This window comes from Balaenoptera borealis (assembly GCF_965194805.1).
Source record: "Balaenoptera borealis genome assembly, chromosome: 4".
Lineage (NCBI taxonomy): Eukaryota > Metazoa > Chordata > Mammalia > Artiodactyla > Balaenopteridae > Balaenoptera > Balaenoptera borealis.
Window position 1 is genome coordinate 100,835,984 of NC_138861.1, and position 22,113 is coordinate 100,858,096.

The 22,113-nt window shown below is 34.2% G+C and overlaps 1 protein-coding gene across 1 annotated transcript in view; it reads left to right on the top strand.

The window, feature by feature from the left end:
- The window catches only part of LOC309627342 (uncharacterized protein), a 71,127-nt gene that overhangs the window by 19,130 nt on the left and 29,884 nt on the right, over positions 1 to 22,113 (top strand). The gene's annotated exons all lie outside the window — the stretch shown is intronic.

Genomic DNA, 22,113 nt, shown 5'->3' on the forward strand with positions numbered 1-22,113 from the left:
CTCTGGCTCCTAGGGAGGGAAAAAAAAACAATCATTAGTATTTTCTGGCTTTTTATAACTTAAAAAAAAATTTTCCTAGTGACAAAAAATAAAATTGACCATTGCTAAAATATATTATTCTACTTATATCAGTTATTAAGGAAGGGCAGAAAGAGAGCAAACTTGAGACATCTGGAAATAATGATGTGAGATCAACACTTTGCACAGTCTACAAGTGACAGCCCCTCACATCCCTCTATGGTTCCAGGATAAATTTAATATGTACACTGCCAACTGGCATAGAGTCAACTAATTTTATGCCTACATAGCAAATAACAAATATTATAAAACTTTTGGTTGGGTCCAGATCTCATATCTATAGTCACATAAATCACTAGATTGTTAGAACAAAAATCTCTATAATTGTCTTTCCTCACCACGTAAGAGAGTACAGAGTAGTCATTAGGTATGTGCGCTCTATTTTCAGACTGCCTGGGTTTAAATCTTGGCCTCACCTCTCTCTCGCCTTGTATTTAACTTCTTTACATTCCATTTCTTCATATGTGGAGGTAATGATAGAGCCTGGCTCATGGTAAAGGACTTGCTGTGTGCCTTAAAAATATCCTAAGTGAACACCAAATATTAACAATTGTAAGCTCTGCTTGGAATGTGAACTCTGCTTAAAATCCCATGCTGAGCCCTGTCCAGTTAGCTCCAGCTCAGCTTTTAGATTTCTTTTGGTCACACACACCTCAGTCTAGATTCTGCCTTCCTGTTAAAGCTTTCATATCACTCAGCACTTTTCTTTCAGAGATATGATTACTGCTTTTTATTATACACTTATGAGTTTTTATAATTTTAATATTTGTATCCTCCATTAAACTCTAAGTTCCACAGAAAAGAGGTGATATTTTGCTCACATCTTTATTTGTAGTGCCTAGCAGCATCTGGTACATAATAGGACCTCAATAAACATGTGTTGAATGAATAAAGGAATGAATAAATAAATGATTATAATATAGGTCTTAATTTTATTTCTTCTTTACTTCTACATATTTTCACTCTTTGAACAACCAATGCTTCAGCAAATATGGCCTTCTTTCCTATTCAAGCTTTTCCTATAATTCCAACTGTCTTGCCTAAACTATTGAATTATTTTTCATGATGGAGTTAGGCAAAATCACTCTAAACTCGGCATTTTGTAAGACTTACAGTGTGACTGAAACAGAATGTAAGCAATGAATTTGCTAACAGTGCTCCCAAACTGATACTAATTTAGTCTCTTTTCTTCTGCAGCAATATAATGGGATTAAAAGTTTCCTTTATATTGCCACAAATCAATACATATGCATTTTTATGCCCACTATGGCTTATGCACTATGGCAAGGTGTCCTATTTACAGTAGACATTGTGCCTGTTTCAATTGCTTTATGTAGCACATAACCATGTAAAGATTCAATGACAAATAAATACATCTTTATAACAATTAAATAAATTGGTGGCCACAAACCAGGGCCAATTAAAGAGTTCTAGAGTCAGAATTCTAAGGAGTTTATTGCCAAAAGGAAATGAAACTACTCAGGAGCTCCACATGGAGTGGATGTTAGAAATTACAAATGCAGTAGGAATATTGGAGAGGTCCACATCTGAGCAGAGTCATCACCATCTCCATAGAAACCACCCCCCACCCCCTTCTGGGGAGAAAGCAGCAGCTGTTCAACAGCACACAACCAAGAAAAATGCAAATCAGTAGGAAGTGGAAAACTCAGGATCCATTTCAAATTGTTAAGGGGGTGAAATTTGAGGTAAAGGAATGAGATTAATGAAGCCATGATTTAGCAAATAGGCTCTATCAGTCTCCTGTGCATTGTGAAGAATGCCAGGGAGGTAGAGGGGCAAGGTGAACAGAAATTCACATCAAACATCATTACATAGCTATGTTGGAATAATACATGGCAGGAATTTTGAAAAGTGCAATTGCAAGGAGAAAAGCATAGTTTTTAAGAAAGAAACCAGTGGAGATATGTTTGGGGTTAGTTTTGAAGAAGAAAGAACAAAGTTAGGCATGCCATTAAGTACCATATAGAAGAAAATTTGGAAAAGTAAGGGAAATAAAAGGTTGTATTCTATGGGCATAATCAATAAACTTGATTGCTTTATATGTTTCTTTCATGTGAGCTTTTATGTGTTTCTCATAGGTATATGTTCTGCTACAAAGGTTTTACTTAAATGTAATATTCAATACTCAAATAGGGAGCCTTACATGACAGCCTTAGATGAATACATGCAGCCAAATCAGGCAGTTTTAGCCATAGCAAGAAGGATGAGGATCTGGATGGTTAGTGGTCTGTTTGCATGAAGAACTCAGGATTAAAATGAGAAGAAATACATGAACACTCCTAAGTGCTAGAGTGAGAAAGGCCTCCTGTCTCATCAGATTTTACCTCTTCAAAATTTAGAGCTTAGATTCCTTTAGTCAGCTGCAGAATGAGGAAGAGCTACGATGCAAGATTCTGCAATGGAGATGGAAAAGCAGAAAGAGAAGAAGAAGAAGAAGCAGGAGGAGGAGGAGAAAGGGGGGAGGGGGAGGAGAGGGGGGAGGAGGAGGAGACGGGGGAGGATGAGGAGGGGGAGGAGAAGAAGAGGAAGAAGAAGAAGAAGAAAGGAGGAGGAGGGAGAGAGGGAAAAACAGGAGGAAGGGGAGGGGAAAGAGGGGGAAGGGGAGGAGGAAGAGAAAGAGAGGGGATGGAGGAGGGGAAAGGGAAGGAGGAGAGGGAGGAGGAGGAGATGGAGAAGGAGAGGAGGGGAGAAGGGTAGACATTCAAAAGAAGAAAGCAGAGAGAGTTTCTAATACCTGCCCATTTCCTGTTTTCAGTCCCATTTCAAGGTCCATCTGCATTTATGCCCTAAAATTCCCAAAATACCACTTTTTCCTTATAAAAAAATTTCCCTTATTATGTAAAGTAATTCAAAATGATTTCCCTTACTGGTAGCCCAAGAGACAGATTGTTATGCCCTGCTCCCCATTACGCACTGCCTGGGGGTAAAGGTCATCTTTAACTCTCTCTGATATAAACACATACACAAACATTGTAACAGCTGGAAAAAGAGGTCAGTTTGTGGGGAGAAATATTCAGAATTTTAGACTTATGTGAGAACAAGTAATCACCGATGAGGAAGAGTTTACCAGATTCAGTAGAATTTGCAGAGGTATATGTGCTGAAAAATACCAACTTATTTCCTTTAATTCCCTCCCTTTTTTAATGGGAGTAACCTTAGCTATTGTTCGGGCTTTCCCCAGGGTAATGCCAAGATCCTAGGGTCAATTCCAGTGGCAAGCATTGGATGGCTCACTGCAGTCTTCAGCCACTGTCCAACAATGGTTATGGATGAAATGCATATGAACCCTGCTTATGTGGTCTTTTCAGGTTAGTCATTGAGACACTTCCCTACTGCTTTTGAGGCTCAAGCATTTGTAAAGATTGGGAGCCTAGGCCTAAGATAACAACTGAGTACTTCCAACTGTATGCCACTTCCTCAGGGTAGTGCCAAGGTACTACCTTGGGACACACATACCCCTCCCCTCCCCACAGCCTCAGGAAATGATTTTCTGGACTGAGGTTAGCACTCTCCCTCTCTCTTGCTTTTTAGAAACACTCCATCTTATTCCATCTTACCCCATCCTTGTTTTTGTTTTTATTTTTTGTTTTGTTTTGTTTTTTAATGCTCTTTGTCTTTTAGATGCAAAAAAACAGGAAGTCTTGCAGGTTGCTACTTTTTCTGATTTGCCACATTCTTCTTCCTGAGCTTTAAAGAACAGAGCTTGAACATGTGGAAGAAGAAAAAAATAATGGGAGAAAATAGTTAATACATCAAATTATGTTCAGCTCACCCTCCCATAGGCTTTCTCTGACTTTTCTCTGAAAAAGAACTGAAATACTTGTGAAAAATAAAATAAAAATTTTAAAGTTCCATCCTGAAATTTCTGTTAGAAACTCAGAGGACTCAAGGCAAGACTTCTTCATGACCTAATGCAAATAATGGGGAAGGTTCCTTGATGACAGTTGGGCTTACAGAAAGCTGTATCTGAGGAGCAGTTTTTGAACTCTCCAAACAGTGACAGTGACACTAGGTATCCCTAGAAGAAAGCTCTGTATTTTGAATTCCATTCATCAATTGACTTTTGTGAAAGATTGGGAACAGCATTCCAATAGAAAATATCTGATCCTCAAGATATCATAAATTCCATGTGCGGGTACAATAAAGCTTTAAAAGTACATATTTAAAAGAAAATGCTGACTTCCTGATAAAATATTAATACTGTTACTCAAATGAAGTCACTAGATAGGAATGCAAAGTAGCCAAAGTTATTGTTATGTTTAGCCTGATAGCTTAGGCTCTAAAGGAAAAATAGCAACCTTCACTCAGTGAAAAACACTTATATGATTGCCAAGTTCCTTAATTTCTGTCCAGCCCATTCTCCAGTTTCTTAGCATTCTGGGCATGGATGGGGACCTTGAAAGAAAAGCTAGGGAGGCAGAAGAAGAAACAATGTGCCCTGGGCACTAAACTCCAAATTAGGAAACAGGAAGAAAATTCTAGAAACACATCCAATCTTCCATATCTTTCAAAACACCCATTCCTATCACCTATCACCTCCTGAGCCTCCTCTCATTATTTTGTATCATTTTATCATTTTCCGTGGGTGTGATAAGTGATTTAGGATATAAGTGGCTAGGTATTCATATATTATTAAATATCATACTATAAAGATGCTAATATAATCTTTAATAGTATTCATGCTATATAAAGACAAATTCTTACTTTTCCCATTTAACAAGTGATGCATACTGTTTCATTTACTTTGAATTAATTATGTAATGAAAAGCATGAATTGTCAACAAATAAATTCAAAAATGATATATATTGTTTTTGTTTGGAGAACTAATGAGTATTAAAATGTAGATTGAAATTTAACTATGCCTCACACCATAAAAACATAAGACAAAAAACTTTTTAGTGACTTATAATGTGGAGTCTTTGAAAACTGCATTTAAAAGAAACAACTGTTTTATTTCTTAATTTGCTTATGATTTTTTTCTACATGATGGGATATAAATGTTACTGTTTTTGGGGGGGTTTTTTGCCAGCAGTTGGCAAATAGTAGCCTGAAGATGTAAACACTCTTTATTCCAATAAATCAAAAACCAAATTGGATTCAATTGTCACTACCTCTTCAAGTTTCAGCCAGGTAAGCCATAAAAGAACATCCGAATTAATTCAAAGATATGTTATGTTCCTGGAAGAGAAGACCTAATAGTGTAAATATATTAATTTCCCCCACGTCAAACTAAAATTTCAGTTAAAGACTTATTAAAACTCCAACAAGATTTTTTTATAGAACTTAATAAGGTGATTCTATTTCTGGAAGAGAAACTATGCAAGAGGTACTGGAAAAAAAATTTTAAGGTAGAATAATGATGAGATCTTGTTTTACCAGATAATAAGATATATTACACACCTACAGAAATTCAAATAGTATGATACTGGTATGAGTATAGAGGAATAGATTGAAGAAAAATTATACAGTCTAGAAACAGACTGACACATATATGCCTGTATTATGTGTTAAACTTGATACTATATCAAATTTAGTGGACAGAGTATAAACAAGTTATTAATGTTGAAGTAATTAGGTCACCAGTTTCAAATATTTTTATCACTTTGGTTTAGGAAAATCTTAAAATGCAAAAACAAATAGCAGCAAGGAGGTAGGGAGAGGTAAATTTTAATTCACTAATATTTTTGTGTGATTGAAAATGATCATAAGAAGCCTCAAAATAAAACATACATAAAAATATTAGCAACACATGTAACAAAGGATTTATATTAATAAAATAGAATAAGGCTTTAAAATAAATAAAACCAAATAATCCAATAGAAAAATAAGCAAAGCATTTAAACAAAAAATTCATAGATGAAGAAATATACATGATCAAAAACCAGAAAAAGTTACCTAACTCTAAAATAATTAGAAAAAAATTAAATTAGAACAATAAAGATATATATTCATCCAACGGGTAAAAACAAAAATTAATTGTTAATATCCAGTGTTGGTCAGAGTGTTTAAAAGAAACATTCTCATTATTGAGTTGTATGGGATTTTTGGAGGGAAATTTGACAATGTCTTATTTTGCAAACGTGTAAAATGCATTCCCTTTGATTACCAAACCATAAATTATTTATTTAAAACCATAAATGTATTTATTTATTAAAACCCAGAAATCTGTAATACATATGCACATATAAGTGTATGTATGTATGAGATGTATGAATGGGTACAGCTAGATTCCTGGGCCCTACGCTACGCCTCCTGATTTACGATTTGAGGAGATGGTATCTAGGATTTTTATTTTTTAAATATTTCTCAGAAATTTTCATGCAGCCATGTTTACAAATTACTGGAGCTAAGCCAAACACAAAGAAGAACTCTTGGGCATCTACATTGTTCATTCATTCAGAAATATTTATTGAATGCTTATTATGTGTCAGTCCTTGTTCTAGCCTCTGGAAATTCAGTAGTGAACAAAGTAACAATTGTGACCTAACAAAACCTCAATTTTATAAGGAAAGAAAAAAAATCAAATAAGAGAATTTATTGCAAAATGTTCTCAAAACTTGATGTGCATTTTAATTTTCTTATTCAATAGATACAAAATATACAACTACTCTCTTTTGAAGATCCTGAACATTTGTTACATGAAAGAGTTCTTGACACTGAAAACCAATAAATAAATAAATAAATAAATAAATAAATAAATAAATAAATAAAGGAACCATTAATACAGATCTGCATTTTCTAGTTAGTGAATTGTGTACTACCCTAGGTTTCAAGAAATCATTCCAAAATATTCACACCTATTAAAGTAATGGTGTGTTAGTTTTGCTTATACCAGAAACAGTCATTGCTGAGATTGAAGTGGAGCTAATTTAAATGAGAGATGGTTTCATGAAACACTGGCAGAGGGAGAACATGTGTCTTAGAGTTATACAAGGAAGCTGGGGTATTTAAACACCAACTTTCATTAGCCATAGAATGAAGAGGGGTTTCTCGGGGTGTTGGCTTCTCCATAACTCTAGCCACATACTCAGAGAAGGCTGCAGAGGTCAGAGGAAGCCCTTAGAAAAACCTTGCACACACTCACATTTGAACATTGAGTATTGAAAAGATATGATGGTTAGTTTTAGTTGTCAACTTCTCTAGGTTATATTATCCAATTAGTTCATCATACATTAATCTAAGTGCCGCTGTGAAGGTAATTTGTAAATGTGGTTAACATCTAAAATCAGTTGACTTTAAGTAAAGGAGATTACGTGTGAAAATGTGGATGGGGCTCATTCCCCCTGCTGAAGGACTTAAGAGCCAAAACTGAGCTTCCCTGGAGAAGAAGAAATTTTGCCTCAAGGCTGAAGTACCAAATCCTGCCTGAGTTTCCAGCCTGTCCTATGGGATTTCAGATGGCAGCCTCATAATTGCATGAGCCAATTTCTTCAAATCAATCTCTCTCTCTCTCTCTCTCACATGTATGTATGAGTAATATAGACATACATTACATATATAGTGAGTATATGTATTATATATTATAATACGTATTGTATCTCTCTCTCTCTCTCTCTCTCTCTCTCTCTCTCTCTCTCTCTATATATATATATATATATATATATTCTGATTCTCTGGAGAACCATAATTAATGTAAATGGTAAGTAAGGGCCAGGAGGATATAAGTCAGGCACTGAAAGCACCTGCTACAAATGATATTTATACCCATTTCCTTGTTTTTTTTAAATTAAAACACAAAAAACACCAGCATAAATTCCATCCCACCTCCATCATGAACACTAAAGATTCAGAGAACTTCTTAGTGTGTACTATTTGAACAAATGGAGACTTGAGTGGAAATCAGATGAATACATCATATCTTAAACACAGCACTCAGCTAAATCCTAATAGCCAGCACGATATTCATGACTGCTATGACCATTCAATTATATTATATATATTGACATATTTTTAAATTTTTTAAGCACAGGGTTCAGAAAGAACACTACTATTTAAATATTCAATACAAATTAATAAGCATTAAAATAAAAATAGGAAATTCATCATTAGATGATCTACCCAGATCATTTATCTGATCAAAATCCTTCTATGAAATAGCAATATATTCTCAATACATATTTTAAAATTAAACATACAATATGCAAATGTGCTTTTATTTTTTAAATCCAACAATATAAAAGTATATTGATTAAAAAGCAAACATAGTACTTGATGGATGCTTCTTGCCCCTCTCATTCTTCCTCTGCAATTCAGATAAAGATAACTATTGACAATTCGGAGTTATACTTCCAACCTTTTTATACACACACACATACAATACAGGCCATCAGTGACCTAGTCTTTGAAAAATACCAAAAGCCTGGAAGACCTGAGGGATTTACAGTTCATCTCTTTTTTGTAGGTATCTGTCAGTCTCTGATTTATTATATTTCTTATTCTGAATGCTTTAATACAGTAGAGACTGTAAAATCCTACATTAAACAAATTTAATAAATTCTACTTACTAACTCCAAAAATTGTACAGTATTGTACTTATGAAAACAATGATATATATAACAATTATATATTGTTATTTAATGGCTCCTGGTTTCATGTAGAAAACTCAAATTTGGCTCTTCCTGCCCAAGACTCTAATGAAAGAAAGTGATGACAAGCATGCTTGAGCCAAAGTCATGAATAAGATTAACATCATGACCAACAAGATCCTCAGTCGAAAAACACATTGAAAACTTTTGACTGACAGTGAGTGGAACTGAGAGCTGTGGGTAAGGAAGCTATAGGGGTCTAACAGTAGAGTTGTCTGTCCAGAAGAAGGGGCCAGCTACCTGCTACGGACAGAGTGCTTGTGTTCCCTCCAAAATCATATGTTAAAACCTTAATCCTCAATATGATGGTATCTGGAGACAGAGCCTTTGAGACATAATTAGGTCATGGGGATGGAGCCCTCCTAAGTGGATTAGTGCCTTTATAAGAATAGACACAAGAGAACTGCTTCCTCTCTCTCTCTCCACTCTGTGAGGATACAGCAAGAAGGTGTCCCTCTGCCAACCAGAAGTTGAATTGGCTGGTACCTTGACCTTGGACTCCCCAACCTTCAGAATTGTGAATATGAAATTTCTGTTGTTTAAGCCACCCAGTCTACGGTATTTTGTTAGAGCAGCCTGAACTGACTAAAACAATCCCAAATAACAAAATCTGAAGGTATATTGGTCTAAGGTGACTGATTAAGAGCTTGAGATAGGGGCAATTGTTCTAGCTAATGGGCATAGGCACCAGAGGTCAGCAACTTTCTTGACTTACAAAGACAATAGACAGTTTATAAGGGGAAAACTTGTGCCTAAATTCCTCCTAATAATAAAAAGTTTAGGTTTCATCATTCTCAACTGATTCAATGTGTCAAATAATTCTGAGCTCATAAATATTCTACTTCCCAGCTTATCAGTGACCTGTTGTGTCTTATTCATGGTCATGTGCTCAGGAAAACACAACTTCCATATAATCTAATGGGTTAGAGAGTCCATTTTGCAAAGTGATCAATATATGCTGAATTTTCTCCTGCTGAGAAAGCTTCAAAAGATGTAGCAGTCCTCCAATATAAAATCCAAATACAGATGAGTTGCATTAGAATAAAGTTCTAATAACAAACTGAATTTAATTCACTTTTGAAATGGAGTTTATTCTCTAATATAAAGTAACAAGACACCTTTTATAAACTTCTGTTTTAATCTTCCATTTACCCAAGATCACTGTCAACTAGCAATTTCCTGTAAGTTTTGTTTATTTCTAAAGGAAAGCGACATAGTACCTTTACACATCTATAGTACTTAATAGAGTGCTTGATTATACTTTACAATCCCATTCATAAATGTAACATTCTTAGGAGCCAGCATTTATGATTTTCAGAATAACAGGTAAAATTAGGTAACAAGAACCCCTAAGCTGATAGTGTGGAATAGTAGACCAATCTTCCTATGCATAATATGCATACATATTTCATACATACATATGAACACATACATATATATATTTCTTATGTATGCACATGTAAAGATGTATGTGTTTGCTACAGCTCCTTTCACGTTTTTAAGGAAATATCACATCTATATATACACAGATATATGACACATAATATGTAATATGCCCATAGATATGAAATAACATATAAATATATACACATAATAGGAATATATAATTTATACATATGAAAATGTATATTTAGGAACAGGAAGGACCTGAATCCTTCAGTCTACTGAGAAGCAACTGAGGTCCAAAGACAATACATGACTTAATCAAGGTTACAGTAGTGAGAAAAAAACAAAAGCCTGAGTGTCGTGATTTCAGCCCAATGTTTTTCCCACTCAGTATTTTGATTTTATATTTTGAATTTCAGAGATGGAGAACGAACTGTAGACTCCTTTTTACCCCAGCATTCAGGTGACTTGTCTGCTGAGATTTGCCTTCTCTGAGATTTGGATTGTTATCATAAGGCTCTGTTTTAGAAGGACCAATTGCCATTTTAATGCAACTTACTGATCATGCAGACAGCCAGCCTTTCATAAATCATGTAAAGTACCTGAAAATATGATTTATGAGCTAAGTTATGGGAAATGGGGCCCTTTAATATCCTTAGTTCTTCAGAATGTTGTTACCTATCACAGAGTCCCCTTACCTGATTTAACTGAAGGTGTGTCTGAATGTTTTCAGCCCAAACTACCCTTATCTCCACCCCAGCTAACACTGACCTTTACCCAACCCCCCATCCATAAAGAATTTTAAGCTTCTTTAATTTCATCAGCTGAGTCTGAAATCTTCATTCAGACCCTTACTCTGCTGTGCCTCTTACAGAATATGCTCCTGAGGCATTGCCTCACATGGTAATTAAAGAACTGCACCTAATATCATCTTACTATAGAATTAAAAGAGCCAGAGTATTACAGTTTGTTGTAGAAAACAGCCCACAAAAGATCCTAGAAAACCCAAGATGAAACTAATTTAAACCATATGCCTTGTTGAAAAGGAATGTGGAAAAAATGTCTGTAATATGCAGTAAATGAGGTCCATAACTCATTGGGGCCTCCAATGAGTTATGTGTTAAATCCATATTTCACAACATGGTCATGCAGTTTTTTAGATCTCCCTGTCTATTAACCCTTTGCTTTGTGTGGGAGAGTTTCTAAGAACAACATAGTTCTGTGGGTATTAACATATTTACATATGCAAATCGAAATCCTATACCAATAGTTTTTTTTTACCCCCTCCCTTATGGCTCAACATATTATCGCTTCACCAAACCAACAAATTAAAAACAATTTCCAATTTCTTCCACAAATATCTAGTGGTTAAATGTTATTAATGCATTTGTCTGAAAGGCACAAATTCAAACATTGCTCAGTTAGGGAAGAAGAATATACAGTGCTGATTGCTTGCAATCAGTTTCAGTAATCTATATTTTCTTCATGGAGGTGAAAGTTTATCTCACCATAGAACAAGTATTTTGCTTCTACCATTCATCAACTCTGATATTTCAGAGCCTCAAATCATCATTTTCTGGAGCTACAGAGTAAGCAAGCTGTTGACTATTTTCTTTTTAACACACTCCTTTAAAGAAAAAATGTTTGCCTGCACATTATGGGTTTATCTTCTGCCTGTGAGAGACCCTAATAAATCACATTTGCTTTCAGCTATCACAGATTATTAGGCTTTTATAATCATGAAATAAACCCAATAGACTATTGTTATTTTCAGAACATTGAAAATCACTAGGTAGTTGCCTCTTTGTATGAGTACATGATTCTCTCATTTTTTAGGAGGGTAGTGTTACATTTAGACACTGTCAGCGTATTGCTTGTACAACAATGATGCTTCCAACAAATTGTGATCCAGGGGTAGGAGACAGAGTAAGCACAGGAAACAAGGGAGCTCCAGAATCACAGGGCTTTAGTCAGCCTCTGCCATCCTTCAGTTAAAAGCCTGAAGTTTATTTCACAATGTGAACCTCTCAAATTGTTCTTTCACCCTGTCTCTTTTCATATACAATAATTGCTGATAATGTTTTGTAGAACAATACTTTGAAATCATTTTAGCTTTAAGAGAGTACATTAAGGCCATCAAATGGAATGAAGCCCCTAAAGGAGATTTATGTGAATTCTTTTCACAACACAATTACTGCAGTTAGACACACGTATACCTTTGTGTCCTTAATATTGTAATTTTCATGGGGCAATGATTTGAAGGAGTTCCTTACTAGAAATAAATCTAAAACACAGGGTTTTGATGACAGTCTCAGCTAAACTAATTGTGTGAGCTGGGAACAAGGTAATGAGGACAGATGTCAAGGTCAATACAATTACTAATTTCTGAATCTGGGTTAATATTTCCAAGGGCCTTGAATATAAGTTACAACACATAACTACCACTAATGGAAAATTCAACTTTCGTTTTCTGGTGTGGATGTAATGTTTGCTTTTTTACAATTGTGTCCCAAAGTGAACTTTATTTTTGCCAAAGGAACAAAACCAAATCTACTTTCTTGTTGACTCTTCATCATATCGAAAGATGCAGATGTGAACAACAAAAGAAACACTTGGCATGATCGCTGGAAATATGTGCATTTCAAAACGCAGCTCATAAAAATCATATTTATCCCTTTGAGAGGAGACAGGCATAAAAGGGGACAAATTCAAGGAGGAATTGTGGTGTTGAGTTATTTACATTGCTAATAGTACTGAAATTATTAGCTAGCTATTTTCTTGGATCTTTTTTTCCCTATCAGCCACAGACTGTACATCTTGTGTCATAATTGCTATGAAAGGACCTTATTCCAAATGACATTCATTTCCAGGTTTTTATGCCTAAGTTGCTGGATGATCACCATGTTTCAAAGTGATATAAGAGTATTCCAGAAACAGTGTTTTAGAACTCTATTCACTTATCTTGGCTAGGAAAAATCAACAAAGGTAGAGAGGTGCTGATTAAACGGCATGTTTCAATGGAAAATTATTTCAAAGCCAAAATTAATAGAAACTGCTTAACTAAACAGATTTAGGGGCCTGGGGAAAAACTGGCGTATAATAACATACAAAGGATAGCAACAAAATCAATCTCTCTATTTATCTCTCTCTTTCTCATACACACACGCACACACACAGAGAATTGCTCAATAATAATGCACGTTTGTCTTTATACTTCATATGATAAAAGTTTCTCTTTAATTAGACTTCTTTTTTTAAAATGTGCTTGTTGAACAGAATTCTATTCAACACAATATTTCAGTGTTCCATAGAGAGTGTGGATGGCAAGCTCTCTGAACTGTAATTGTCCAACAGGTTTCTGGAACTATTTGGCTAATTCAGAAAGGCATCTCCTGCCTTAGGCTTGGCTGAATCTCCCCTCTCTGCAGTGTTCCACTGCCAGTCTGCCTCTGTCTGTCCTGACTTGCTCCACTTTAACACTGAGCCTTGCCTCATGCCAGTTGCTGAGTTCCACTGAGAAATCCTTCCCTTGTGGAACCAAACATTTAAAATCCTAATTAAAAAACACTTCTCAAATTCAACCAAAAGAGAGAAAAGGAAATCTTTCCATCCCCCTTCCCCTTCTACTGACAGCTTGTCTCTCTCTATTTTTCATCCAAATAAGCAGAGCTCTGTAAATCTTGTCCAGAAGACACGGACTGAAAGAATTAATCAAAGTGTTGTTTATGAGCTGCTCAGAGCAGATTAAATGTTGTGTTGACAACACAATTTGCAAATTATCTATCAACATCAACAGACATACAGCAATGAGCCAAGCCAATTGGATACCTTTGGACACAAGAGGACCATGTATCTCCTAGCCTTGCTTCCAAAATTAAGTCCTTTTGAAAGAGTTTTATCCAACATTATTTGCAGTCTCATTGCTGCAGTCGAGTTCCTTTTACAATTTATGTTGGACAATGTCAGTTTTATTTCTGCCACATACAAGTCAAATTTTCATAATCTGACTACAACTTTTCTTCCTCAGTCTTACTTGACTATCCCACTTCAAACATCCTATATACCAGTTCACCATCAGATATCTACCAGATAGCCATCTCTGGAAAATACCTGAAGCAGCCAGCCTCCAAAATGATCCCAACCTTCTGATATTCACAACTTCAAAACACTTTGTGTAGTTCCTTGCATGTAATAAGATCAACTGTGTGACCAATAGAATAGGATAGAAGTGGTGGTATGTCTCTTCTAAAGTTTGTTGTTGTATCTTTAATGTGTTCCTGTATACTTCTGAGGAGTTTTTCATTGTATTGTTATACCACAATTGGTTTATACATTTACCTATTGAACATTAGAGCAGTTTCCAATTTTGGCAACCATGAATAAAACTACTGTGAACATATGTATACAATTCTTTTTGTGGGTATATGCTTTCAGTTCTCTTAAATAAACATCTATGAGTGGAACTGGTCACAACACAACTTTATGCTTTGCTTTATAAAAATTGATAAACTGTTTTCCAGTATAATTTTACAATCTCATAAACAAGGTATGACAATTCCACTTGCTCGACATCCTTGACAATACTTGCTATTCTTGGTCTATTTAAAATTTTTGCCAATCTAATTGGTGTGAAATGTTGTCTCATAATGGTTTAATTTGCATTTTTCTGATGCCCAATAATTTTCAGAAACTTTTCACGAGCTTATTGGCTATTTGTATACCTTTGTGAAGTGTTCGTTCAAATCTTTTACCCTTTTTTTTTCTTTTACCCATTTTTAATTGATTTGTTAGCTTCTTATTATTGAGTTGTCAATTTTTTAATATATTCTTGATAAAAGTCCTTTGTCAGAATTACATACAGTGATTATTTTCCCCAATCTGTGGCTTGATATTTATTCTTAATACTGTTTTACCACAGATTGAGCTTTACTTATCACCTTTTATGGTTAGTAAAACTTTTTTTTTTTTTATGAAACTGTCCGAGAAATACTTGCCTACCCCAAGTTTGTGAAGATTCTTTTCTATATTTTCTCCTAGAAGTATTATAGTTTATCTTCTTGATATAAATTGTAGAATAAGCCTAATAAAATCTATGAAAAAAAAACTTTCTGGAATTTGAATGGGGATTACATTCAATTTAATTCAGGAAGAATCTACATCTTAAAAACATAGTCTTCCAATCCATGAATATTGTAACCCTCTCTATTCTGTAATTTTTTTGGTCAATCTCAATGTACTAGTCTTGCATGCCTTTTGTTACATTCATTTCTAGGTATTTTGATGCCATTGTTATTGTTGTTTTATTGTTATTTTATTTTTCAGATATAATAGACATATGATTGATTTTGTTATAAATCTTATATCCTAAACCTTGCTAAATTCACTTATCAATTGAAGAAGACTTTTTTGTAGATTACCTAAAATTCCCTAGTACTTTCTTTTTCTTCATATGGTCTGTAAATAAATACAATTTTAAATCTTCCCTTCCTATCTGTTTAGTTACAAGTATGCTCCTGTTTTGTTTTGTTTTGTTTTCTCCTTCTTGTTATACTTGCAAGGACCTCCAGTATTATATTGAATAGAATTGAGTAGAACAGACATTTTTGCCTTATTCCCATTCTTTCTCTGTTTTTACCATTAAGCATAATGTCACTTTTAGAAATTCATAAATGTTTTTTATCAAATTCAGGAAATTCTCTTCTATTCTTAGTTGGCTGAGTGATTTTTAATGCTTAAACCAACCTTGCATTCCTGGGATAGATACCACTTGGCCATAATGTGTTATCTTTTTTAATTCATTGTTGTTTTCAATTTGATAATAATTTCTTGAGAATGTGTCTGGGTTCATAAGGGATACTGGTGTGTACTTATCTTTGTAATAATGTGTTTGTCAGGTTTGGGTATCAGCATTATTCTTACCTCATAAAATTTATTGAAAAGCATTCTATCCACTCCTATTTTGTGAAAGAATTTTTTCTAAAAATGACATTATTTATTCCATAAATGTTTCATAGCATTTACCAGTGAAATCACACAGAACTAAAATTTTCCTTAGGAGTGCATTTCTTACTGTGTGTTCAGATATAGTGCTATTCAGCTTTTTCTACTTCATTTTTTGTCAGTTTAGGTAAAATATATTTTTCAAGGTACGTGGCCATTTCATCTAAGTTATTGAAAGTATTGGCATAAAGTTGTCCATACTATTCTTTATATTACGTTTAATGTCTGCAAGATCTGTAATGATATTCCCTTTTTCATCTATGGCATTGCTAATTTGTATTTTATTTGTTTTTTGCTTGATCATTCTAGTCAGGTGTTTCTCAATTTTAGTAATCCTTTCAGGGATAAACTTTTGGCTTTGTTAATTTTCTCTATTGTTTGCCTATTCTAATTCATGGATTTCAGTTATTTTTTTCATTCACGTATTTACTGTTTTTCCTATTTTACTTTTTACTGTCTACTAATTTACCATTTTTTCCTAACTTCTCAAGGTAGAAAATTAAGTCATTAATTTAAAGAGGTCTCCATTTCAAATATAAATATTTAATACTTCAAATTTCCCTCTAAGAATTCTCTAATATTTCTTTCCACAAATCAATTAATTTTGTTGATAGTGTTCTTCAAATTTTCTATGGCCTTACTGATATTTTTCTACTTGTTTCATCTTAAAGAGAGAGGGTTGTTAAAATTTTCAACTATTATTATCTCTGCCTTTACTTCTGCCAATTTCTGTGTAATGAAATTTAAAGTTCTGTTATTAGGTGCATACATCTTTAGGATTGTTATGTCTTCCTGTTGCATTGCTCCTTTTGCATTATAAAATGTCCCTCTTTATCTCTAATAATATTTCTTGTCCTTAAGTCTATATCGTCTGATATAAATAAACTCAATAGAGCTTTTTCTTTGATTAGTATGTCCATAGTATGTTTTCTATCTTGTCTCTTTTAACCTACCTATATCTTTATATTTAAAGTACATTTCATGAAGACAAAATATAGCTATCTTATGTTTAATTCTTTCTAAAAATCTTTGCTTTTAACTAGAATGCTTAAACACTTTGTATTTAATGTAGCAATAGATATGGTTGAGTCTAAGTCTATATACTTCCTATTATTTGTCTATTTATCTCACTTGTTCTTCGTTTCTGTTTTCCTCTTGTATGCCTTCTTTTGGATTAATTGGATGTATTTTATTATTCTATTTTATGTCCTCTATTGGCTTATTAGCCACATTTCTTTTATTTTTAATTACTGTTCTAGCATTTACAATATCCCCACTTAACTTATCAAAGTCTATTTAGAGCCAATATTGTATTACCTCACACTTCATACCTGATAATTCAGCTTTATCGTTTCTCACATCGCTACTGACAAACTTCCTATTTTATACTTCACAGTTCCCAATTAGCAAATCTAGTAACCTTTTGCCTTTTGTTGTACCGTAAAGCATACTTTAAAGCATTATTTCTTTATCTCTACATATATTTTAACCCTGACTTCAATATTATTTTTACACTAAATAGAAGTGTAAGTTTTAAGAAACTTATGAGAAAAAAAATGAGATTTTCCTTTATATTCTCCCATTCCTGTTTCTTTCCTTCCTGTAGTTTCCATTCTCCGCTAAGATGTCCTATCTATTCATGTATTTAGATCATATTTCTATTAGTTATTTTAACTTATTTTATTTTAATTCTTTGAGCATATTTATTCATTTGTTTTACAGTATTTGCCTGCTAAGTCTAATATCAGGGCACCTTGGATTTGGTTTCTAATGCTTGTTTGTTTTCCTCTACTTAAATCTGGATTGCATTTTCCTGCTTCTTAGCATGTCTAGTTATTTTTATTATATACTGGACATTGATAATATTGTAGACACCAGATTCTTTTATTTTCCTCTTAAAGTTATTCATTTTTGTTCTATTAGGAATTTCAATTGTGGCTTCTCATCTTTAAATTGTATCAGCTTAATTTCATGTGTTGTTAGATAGATCTATGGAAAACCAAAGACATTTTCTTTAGTCTCTCTTATATTATAGACTCTACTTCCAAACTCTCAACTCTAAAGATCTTTTCAGGGCTTCTTTTTGGCTTGGATAAGGCTGGTCCAGAATAGATTTAGCTTAAAGATGTGGGCCTTATTTCTGAGGGAAAGTAATTCCTGAAGGGCCTTACTCCTGAGGAGTCTTACTTTCTGGTATCTCAGCTAGGTTCCAAAAATGTTAATGAGATTTTTCTACTCTAGCTGGGCCAGAACGCCAATGTCCCCTGGCACTATTCAAACTCTTGTATCTCTGTTCTACTATCAAACCCATAGCAGCTGCTCTCTAGTAAAACTGGGTAGTCTTATGCTGTGTATGTGTACCCAGGACTCGGTCAGGAACTCATGGGGAATTCCTGTCCCAGAAAATACTGGACTTGTCTATCACAAAGAGCTTCTTTCTCTCCAGTGCCCTGTCTTGTAGATTCCAGCTTCTTCAGGATCCTCATACTAAAATCTTAACTTCTTTGGCTCAGCAGGAGCCATTTTATTTTCTTGGATTCTAGCTCCTTGGATTCTAGCTACACAGTTGGGGATTTGTCCCAGGCAGAGAACCAGAGAAATCACAGGATTCCCCTTACAAATTTCCCTTTTTCAGGGATCATTGTTCTGCCATTGTTGAAGGCCTCAAATCCAATAATTCATATATTTTGTCCAATTTTATGGTTGTCTGTGGTTGATTATGATGTAATGGTCTTATCTAGTATTCTATTATATTTTAATATGATTTATAAGTAAAGAAATTTCAATGTAGATTATTCATGTTTGTGAATGAATTATATTACATTGACTCCTAAGCCCTAGTCTGGGTTTGAGAGTCACTGTAATGATTTTGCCTACTCAGTATGATTTAAATTTGCCAAAAAAGCTTGTTTCTAAAGAATCCATGACCCATCTATCATGAAGCCTCTTGATGTTTTTTTCCCTTGGTCCAAAATTCCCATTAATTTATTACAATGTTGCAGTACATGTAGGGACATACCCTTCAAGAGACACCAGTTATAACAACGTGAATCAGCTACACATATACACACGTTGTTATAAAGCAGAAAATAACACACCACTGTGAAGCAATTATAATTCAATAAAGATGTTTAAAAAAAAAAAAAGAATGTTACAAGAGACAAGGAAGGACACTACATAATGATCAAGGGAGCAATCCAAGAAGAAGATATAACAATTATAAATAGATATGCACCCCCCCAAAAAAAAGACACCAGTTAAAATTCAGTTTGGCACATATTTTTGCAGATGGCCATATGAGTTTTAGAGTAGTATAGCTGCATAAACTCAAGATTCAGAGTTGAGAGAGGACTACTCAGCCTCTCAAAGGCTCTGTTTCCTAATGTGTAAAGTGTGCTAGAGCTCTTTGTGAATTGTTAAATTCTGTCTGAAAATAAGGCACTGATTAAAATATGCTTTCTGTTTGGAGGGAAGAGACAGATGAAGGGACAAAAGGCAGAAGAACAATTTTCTTTAACTTTTGCCCATTTTCATATATTAATTTACCAGAATATTTATTATCTGAGGAAATAAAATGGAACTTGTCCCACTGAAGTGTGAAGAAAGGGGTTCATGACATCAAAAATGCCAACACTGTTGAGAAGTATTGCAAAATGGAAAGAGAAATACCATAAACTTAAAAACTTGTAGTAGAGGCAATGAAGATAAATTACATTCAAGTTGCCCTGATTTTCAATAGCTTACTCTGGCTAATTATTCATTTTTACCTTCAGCAAATGAGCAACTAATAGATGATACTAATATATAATCTGCCATCAAGTGCCAAGCAGAATGTTAAGCACTTTATATGGATTATTGCACATGGTTGGCATTATTTATTCCCACTATGCAGAAGAAGAAATGAAAGTTTAGAAACTGTGAGAGACAGACTTTAAGGTAGCCTTCATGTTCCTTGCTTCCTGGTGTCCATGCCCTGTATAATTTCCTCCTCTTCAGTGTGAGTGACATCTGAAACTTGCTTTTAACCAATAGAATATGTCAAAGGTGATGAATCACTCCCATGATTACAATACATTATACAAGACTCCATCTTAATAACATACTTTATTGGTGGTTGTGAAGAAGCAAGTTGCCATGAATCCTACAGTCACAAGGAAGTACTGACAACAGCTGAAGGAATTTGGAAATAGATCCTTTCCCAGTCAAGGCTCTAATGAGAACGCAATCCTGACTTAAACTTTATTTGCAGCATCGTGTGGCACTAAGCAGAAAGCACAGCTAAAATGTGTCCACACCCCTGACCCACAGAAACTGTGAAATGTATGTTTTTTAAAGCCACTAAGTTTGTGGTGATTTGTCATGCAGCAAGAGATAACTGACATAAGAGGTAAATTAAGTTGCACAAATTCACACAGCTAGGAAGTGGCAACAATAATAACCAAATCAGACCTATTTGAATTCCAAATCCTTGTTCTTTACTTATATTCTATTTTAAATACCACCCCTTTGCCCTATAGTACCCAGTCCTCCACTAGTGAAAGCGTGATAATGCCAAGAAGTTTCACAAAGTAATTCAGAGTTTCAAATAACTTTGAACCTTGATTATGAAATCTGCTTGTTTGTTATGTGAAGTGCTTACAATATCTCCATGTGTGAATAATAATAATAATAGCCGCTTCTATTGAGTGTACCATGTATGAGAAACCATTGTCAGGGAGGTACATGCATTACCTTATTAATCCTTTGACACTCCTATGAGGTAGGGACCATAATTATTCTGCAATAGAGAAAACAACAAGTTAGAGAGTTCATCAGATTTGTCAAAGGTCATATAGCTTCTAAGTAGCAAAGTACAGATTTGAACTCAGGTCTGCTTTATCCTGAAAATTTGGATTTAGAGTCGGAGGAATCTTCGAGCTCTTTACAGAAATTCACTTAAGTCCTAGGAAATGAAAAAATTGGAAAGTGATGGGTTTCAACTGCAATTCCTAGCCTTTAATGTGTGTGTATGCAATTATTTAAGGAGACAGACACTATTTATTGACCCCAAGTACCATACATTGGATTGGGTTCTATAATAGTATTAATAATAATAATGAACTTCATCTATCTACTCTACTATTATTTATTGATTTTTCTCCTATGGTCTAAGCACACAGCAGATCCTAGGAAAGAGAAAGGAAAGGCATAGTATATGACTTCAAGAAGCTTACAGTCAACTGAAGAAGAAAGACAAGCGAACAAACTAATTACAATTATGGAAAAATGTTGAATCTCTCTACTTGCAAATTCAACTTTCTTACTTATTGGCAAGTGACCAAAATCATCCCTGCCCAAATATGTAAACCTCAAGTAACTGAAAACTTATTTAAGTGATGATTTCCTTTGAAAGTAAGGTATTAGCATTGCAAATATAAATTTATCTCTATATTTTGTTAAGTGATTAAACAGAAAAATATACTCTTTAGGAGGTATTTGGGAGAGACATCCAGAATTTGAAAAACTTTTTTTCTTTTCTTTCTTTTTTCTTTTTTTTTTTTTTAGAAGAGAAGAGCAGTATAAGTTATGCCCATTTTGGTAGAGTGCATGTATCTGGTTAGATCAAGTCAGAGCTACTAATTCTAATAAACATGAATATTTGTCCCTGTACAAGACATTATGGTTCCTTCCTACATTTTTTTTTTTCATCCTTTTCTCATCATAAAGCAGCTGCTTATTAGGATGGGTCTTAAATGATGGACACATTGAGAATAATAACTTCCCCTTTACCACACTGATGGTCCAACCAGAAAAATGTTCAGCTAATGAACGTGGATACAGATGAAACTCCCAGGAGAATTCGGCAGCCATTCTGCCACTATGTAAGGAGTCCATTTTAGGATGAAAACATGACAACAAAATAAAAAATTAATTAATTAAAAATAAAATTTTTTAAAAGTAGGTCCTAGATGACATTGTTGAGTACCTAGATTAAGTCCATCTTATTCCTAGACTTCCCCTTTATGTAAGCAAAAAATATCCTCTCTATTTAAGCCAGTATAG